The sequence below is a fragment of the Curcuma longa genome, unplaced genomic scaffold, assembly GCF_044706935.1.
Source record: "Curcuma longa cultivar G26 ecotype Majalengka, Jawa Barat unplaced genomic scaffold, ITB_CL_G26_1.1 contig_25506, whole genome shotgun sequence".
Taxonomy (NCBI): Eukaryota; Viridiplantae; Streptophyta; class Magnoliopsida; order Zingiberales; family Zingiberaceae; genus Curcuma; species Curcuma longa.
In genome coordinates, this window is record NW_027432791.1 from 1 (window position 1) to 7276 (window position 7276).

The window sequence follows — 7276 nt, forward strand, 5'->3', positions numbered from 1 at the left end:
GAACTGTAACTCATTATACTTTGTTTCTAGGTTCAATGGGATGAATCTTCCATCATAGCCTGGCCAGACAGGGTTTCACCATGGGAATTGGAGACACTTGTGGCGTCTAGTTTTCTACTTTGTTTACCATAATAACAACACTGGCTACTTAAATTTTGTGTGCTATGTAAAAATGCTAGAGCATGTGCTTGAACTTGGAAATGGATGATATTTTTTCTGCAATTTAGTGGAATATAAGATAGGCTAACTTTTATAACTATGGAATCTCTTTTCTACATTAAATTTGATGGTTCTTGAAAGCCAACGGGAATCTGATGTTAGTGCCTTTTACATGTTTTATTATCTGTTTCAATAATTTCTGCCTTTTACACTCAAGAGACAGAGTGATAACGGGAATCTGATGTGAGTTAGTGCCTCTTTCTGCAACTAACTTGTTCTTATGTGGTTATATGTGGTTGATGCATATCTCGTTACGTAGGAGTTATAGCATATGGCGGAAATGTTGAAAGCAATGGAGCAGAACATTATTATGAGTATGTTTGGATGCTTGAAAGAAATTCAGATATCCAGTAGTTTTAATTAATAGATTACTTAGTAGTTGGATAAGGTCGAAGTTCAGATTATTTATTTGATTATTCTTATAAATCTTGTTGCAAATACCCAATTCTAGATGATATTTATGCTAATTCTGTTTGACCAGGGAAATCTGAGCGCACACTTTCTGATTTTATCCATTTTTTATCACCAATTTGGATCTTGACCAATCAAGACTTGTAACAATGACTCTTGTGCTAATTCAATCCACATTCAACCATATGTTGCACACCACTTATCATCTTTCTACAAGAGAATATGTAAGAGATTGTTTGGAATGCTTTCTTTCACATACATCTGCTTTTGTTTCACTCCTTTTAAAGGCTTGATCTACTGAACGCCTATGAAAAAGTTTCTATAAAACCTTCAAGATGGCGTTTTTTGAGGAAAGTGATCCTACAATATGTAAAATAAATGTTTTGTATTGAGCTATATACAGTGTTAGGATGGGAATCATAAAAAGAGCTGCATGTCCAAGAAGAAAGGAAAAGAAGAGACAGTGAATTAAAGCCTACTGCTATGTTTACAATGGACTGTTTAAAGAAAGCAGATAAGAAGATCAATCTACTCTACCTGTTACATATGACTGATTATATTATCGGATATTCTTGTTTTCCAAGTAACTAATCTAGCAAGTTAATGGCTGGTGCACTTGCTTGTTCTGCCAGTTTTGCTAATGGCATTGGCGTTTTTGGTTTAGAGTGCTTTCTTCAATCCCAGTTAGTTGGGCACCACAATTTCCAGTTTAAGGAACTTGTGAATTTCATATCATCTTGGAATCACGTTAATTAATCATTGATGTAATTTTTAGTAGGTAGGATGTTGACTATCACCGATCTGATAATTTTGTAAAATTGACTGGCTCAAGAATCTTCCTTCAACAGAAGTTTCTGTTACCTGTATGCTGTATCTATTATTGCTTAGTGAGATTTCCCTGGCGAAATTCTGGTAGCATACTGGTTTGCTTGTAACTTAGAGACATGTTTTCAATGCTGATATGTAACCTTTGATTATGATAACATACAAATACAACCACATGCGTACAAGTACGCATAGCAAGCATATATAAATTCCTTCTTCAGGTTTTTCCTTTCTGTTCAACGAGTAGCTTGTGCTTTCTGTTTGCCTCAGTAGAGCAGAGGTAAATGCAACACATTTCCTGATTTTGGTGCACTTCAGCAATTTATAACCCCAACTACAAAGCAATAATACTGGATTGATAGGATGCATCTTTATTACTGGTTTGATATCATGACTAACAATTATAACCCCAATTACAAATTTGTGAAATACAATAAATTGAACTCAGTTATTTTCATCTGAAGAGAAAGCAACGCGTGTGACAACCCAAATTATCCAACACATCATCACCACAAATATTTGTCTAATTCTTCTCTTTGTTTTATCCAATTCAAAGAGTAACTTGAAATTTTAGGTCTTCAACTCCTTCATAGTATTCTCTGCACTTCTAGCATCAACCTCCAACTCCTTCATTACATTCTCTGCAGTTCTACCATCAACCTCCAACTCCTTCATTACATTCTCTGCACTTCTAGCATCAGCCTCCAACTTGGTTATTCTTCTTAGCAATCCTGGTATTATTTATGTTGATCTACTACACATCTCATCATCAACTCATGCCCAAAAACCACACCCCCCTCCATTCTGCAATTCCAAATTATTTATGAGATTAAATGCTCAAATTTTGCACAAAAGAAAGTGACAAATAATGTTAACTTTTCTCTACCTCAAATAGTGAACATATGGCAAATCTCCTGCCTGGGTTATCATCAATCCATGAGGTGATGATTTTCGTCATTCATCCACATCTGCATTTCGGTGTATTGGTGATGTAGTACTTAGGCATTTTTAACCTGCAAGGACAAACATATCTCATAAATTAAGAACCATTTTCCACTTCTTCAATCAGGCTGAGCTGAAACTTCATGTTTAGAGCATCCTCTGCAAAACTCCAAACATCACTAGAAAACTCAAACTCTAACAATATATGAATCAATTTGCATCATCCAGAAAAAAAAAACTTAGTTGCAACATTTCTATGAAACAGTAACCAACACATCTTAGGCACCTTACCACGGTCCAAACAAAAAATATGAGCTCAAGGGTGAGAACATAACTCCCAAAGCACAAGCTAAATGCAGTAAATTTCCTCAGCCAATTTGTTCTTCTATTACAAGTTCTTGTTTAACCCATTATCATGAATGTTGTAGAATGAATAAATATGTCATCATACGTGTATTCGTGAAATTTGGGTTACCTTCTGTTGCAATTCATCCATGCATCAAGCTTTAATCAATTTGGCCATGGGAAGATATTAAAGTATAAATCAATAAACATATACTTAAGCTTTTGGTTTATGTACTTTTCCAATCAAATATTTAAGTACCAACAATATTAACTGGGTGTCTATAAAAGATCATTTCTAGTAGACCCTGTCCATGTACCGAGGTGTAGAACATCAAATTTTCAAGTAGTCATCCTAAGACCTTTCAACAGCATGAATTCAAATAAACTTTATAATGAATCTAACTAAGGGCATTTAACTGAATTGAAAATGTGGCCCTTATCAATTAAGATATAGCTAACTCAATTAAATAGCATGGTAAACTACAAGATATTAAAAGTAAAGTAAGAATATAGTTGCTGATGCATTCTATGAAAGGCAGCACATCAAACAAATTCAATTGGGAAGAGGGAAGAAGTGAAGCCTCAAGCCGACGGCGATCGCGTTGGAGGAAGAAGAATGCGACGGCGGTGGTCGCGTTGGAGGAGGAAGAAAGTGGGCTGCGGCAGGCACAAAGGAGGGAAAAGGCCGTGCTTGGAGGAGGAAGAAGGTGTCGTGGCGACGATCGCGTTGGAGGAGGAAGAAGGGCGATGGCGGCTATCGCGTTGGAGGAGGAAGAAGGTGGGCTGCGACGGGCACAGAGGAGGGAAAAAGCCGCGCTTGGAGGAGGAAAGAAGATGTGGCGGCGGCAGTCGCAGAGGAGGAAGAAGGTGGGTTGCGGCGGGCACAGAGGAGGAAGAAGGAAAAGGGTTTCGAGCGCGGAGGAAAAAATTTCGACGAGCGCATAAGAGGAAGAAGGGTTTTTTCTCTTCGTCCTAATCCGCAGCGGTAGAAAAAAGTTTTTCCTCGTGGCATGGCATACGTGGACTGCCACGTATGTCATGTTACGTTTTCTGCTAAAATTTCATGCAGTGTATCAGTTCTCAGGATCAATTTGGAGAGCTTGAACTTTGATTCTTGTAGCATCGGCAATGAAGGATTATTAAATTTGAAAGGTTTGTGTTACTTTTCTAATTAATTCAAGTTGTTAGTTACATGCATTTCACCAACATGAAGCTTCGTATAATTTTTTCTCCAAAATAAGGTCAGCGGACAAACTTCTATGACATTCTTAATGTGTTTTCATTATGTTTCTTCTCTATATTTTAGTGTGATTTTATTTTAACTTTGATCAGTAACTTCAATATGAGTGTAGCATGTAAAATCTTGGTTGAACCACTAAGTAGATGTGTATCTCGACTGTGAAACTTCTACTAGGAAGAGAGTGAGCCAGAAGTATACTTCTAAGTGCGGAAGCATCATTTGCTGGCTTTCCATTTTTTTGTTAGAAAAGAAAAAGGCATGCAAGTTGTCCACCTTACAATGTCAACTTAAGTTACAAAATCTATTGCACCCTGATAATCATTATTATTCATTATAATGACAACTGAAGTTACAAAATCTATTGCACCCTGATAATCATTATTATTCATCATAAAAATTTCAAAATAGATGCAGCTAACACTTATGCAAACTAACTAACTTTTTTGCATGATATGAAAATAAATGAATCATGATAATTTTAAATTTAACTGTGATATGATTAACTAGATGAAATTGTACTCAAAATTGACATTTCCAAAAAATTTTAAAAAATTCTGATATAACAAGAGTGTGGGTACTATGCACTGCAAAAAATAAACAAGTCATCATAAATTTGTAGAGAACCCATTGAAACAAGCATATCACTATATATAGAAAAATAGATTCTTCACTACATTAGCTATATGAATCGAAACACAATAAATAAAATTAAAAATTAATATACCTCAAAATATTTATTTATCAAGAGCATTTGAGTCTTGAATCTCTTGTGAATTGAAATGATGCGGCATGGAAAAAGCATGACTCATGACTGAATAGCGATTAAAAAATTCTCGCATTTGGCATCGACTGTCATCCTAATTCGCTCATCCATCGACCGCTCTGACTGCTCTACAGCTGTCTTGACTCGATCATCTATGAACTGCTCGGACAGCTCTAATGTCGTGATCCGATCTTTCAGTGCTTGATTTTCTATTTGTAATTCTCGCACTTCATTGGATTGAGAATTAATCGACCCGACCCTAGGAGCCATAACATGATCATATGCAACCCGCGCATGGGAGCCAAGATCGTAGAGGACGTTCTTTTTGCTTCCACCAACCACATCATAATATATATCATTTATAGCTTCATCTGATAACCTCACTATGTCACCTCTCTCTACATCAAGCAGAGGCGTCTGTGTAACTTGATCAATCATATCATCCTGTTTAAAAAATTATTAATATTAGATAATAAACAATTAATAAACCTAAATATTTTTAAATATGAATAGTAAAATTATATATTCTTACGTCGCCTTCAATCTCGCATCTACAAAAGTGTCATCCTTTTTCTTATGGGTATTGCGAAATATCTCCCAACAAGTACCGGATCTATATAAAATATTTACCTGAAAAAATAAAATATTTAAAAATTAAAAATTATTATCAATTATAAAAATTTTAAATAATGTTATTATAAACTCACCAAATCTAATGCATGCTCTACAATAGATCATGATCCAGTTGTATGCTTTGATGATCTAATGCTCGTGCCATCGGACTCGGGACTATTGCTTTGAGCAGTCGTTGAATTTCGTTGTTATTTTTCTACAACCCAAACACTTTGTTATTCATCCCATACCTCATCAGGCATATATGAAGATTTTTTTCTATTTTTTCTCCACTTGTACAAAAGATCTTTGTACAATTTTTGACAATAATTATTCCAAATCATTTTTCTTCGTGGCTGACTCCTAGATATATTTTTTCTACAAAAATATTAATATCAAACAAAAATGGGCACCAAGAAAATTTTATGTTGTGAACGTCAATGCTACTAGAAATAAGGTCAACTATTCCATAATAAACAAGGAATGTTGGACAGTAAATCACTTCATAGTTCCTTTGCAATTCCCATAATGAAACTACAACAACTGATAATGATCTTGTAAGATCAACTATTCACACTTGGAAACAAACATTAACAAAATTAAATCAAGAAATTAGCAACAGCACAAATAATCAAAAATACAAAAGATGCATGGAATAGATACCATCAGAATGACTTGGTTAATTTAAGAGTTCAAAAATTGTTAATGTTAGTGCAATTCTTGAGTGAAGCAGATGTGTCTAAACCCAACAATAACTTCATACTAAAAGTGAATCAGAGTTGAAAGTAACTCAAGAGGTTTTGAGGTTGGCAAAACTAAAAATAGTGCATGATTTAGTAAAATGTAAAATATAATATAAGATATTTGTGAAACCTAAATGGGTGGCCGAGTAAATTATTAAATATTTTATATAAAAACTACTGAAATTAATACATATCAGGAGATATATTTTACTCACCGAATACTATTTTTCCAACGCCTCCCATGCCAACTTGCACGCAAGAAGAACATAATACTTTTTTTCTCTTCTTTCTTCCCGTAGTTCCATGGGTAAGTATAATCATGGTAAACTCATCCTCAATTCTTCTAGGAAGTTGGGACATCTCACTCCGTGAGAAAGCTTGCTGACTGTCAAAAAAAAAACATTTTTGGGATTTATTTCCAATTTCCCTCAGCAGTCTCAGATTGGGAATAAAAACTATGAACTAAGAAAAAAAGAGACAGAAAGAACAAGTACCAAGGATTGGCTTTGGATCGTAAGGGTTACGCGGCTCAGAATTGCGTCGATCTGCCTCAGCCTACTCCAGTCGCAAGCCTCAACAGGATGCCGACCGACAGGCAGACGCTTGTCGTGGGAGGATCAGACAAGGCAGGCACGGCTGGGATCGGAATGGGAACAACGAAGGGAATAGGGTTCGGGGAAGAGCAAGATGTCCAAGGGCGGCGGCGCTGAGATGGCCGTGCGAAACCAATTTAGGGTAATGAAATGGGATATCGGGTCTGTAGCAAAATGCGGGTTGACGGTGTCGGATCCACTAAACAATAGATTCTGATTTATTTATGCTCGAAACAGATTGGCACCAAGTTCAGCCTTGAATCAAATGCGACCCCAGAAAAAGGAAAATTGAACCTCACTGTATTAATGTTTATTTATTTTTTATTTAAATTTATTTGTTATAAATTTTATGAGCTCAAGTTGGATTTGAATTTTTTTTTATAGAGCTTAAGTTATGATAATTTTGTCCTTATAATTTAGAAAAATTAAGCAGCTAACATATTAAATTTATATTTTTTTATGATATGTTATAGATAATTTAAGATAGTAAAAAATTATATTATTTTTTTTGTAGGTGAATAAAAAATAGATAAATAAATTTATAATTAAAATTTAGACAACGTTCATAAGTATTATAGTTATA

General features: G+C 35.0%; 1 long non-coding RNA gene across 1 annotated transcript; it reads right to left on the reverse strand.

The window, feature by feature from the left end:
• Window positions 1–1606: 1606 nt before the first annotated feature.
• LOC141818625 (uncharacterized) lies at window positions 1607–6756 on the reverse strand. The gene is made up of 4 exons (XR_012600981.1): window positions 6595–6756; window positions 6316–6485; window positions 2342–2468; window positions 1607–2259 (listed from the first exon to the last, which is right to left on the reverse strand). It is a non-coding gene; the product is annotated as an uncharacterized LOC141818625 (long non-coding RNA).
• Window positions 6757–7276: the final 520 nt, after the last annotated feature.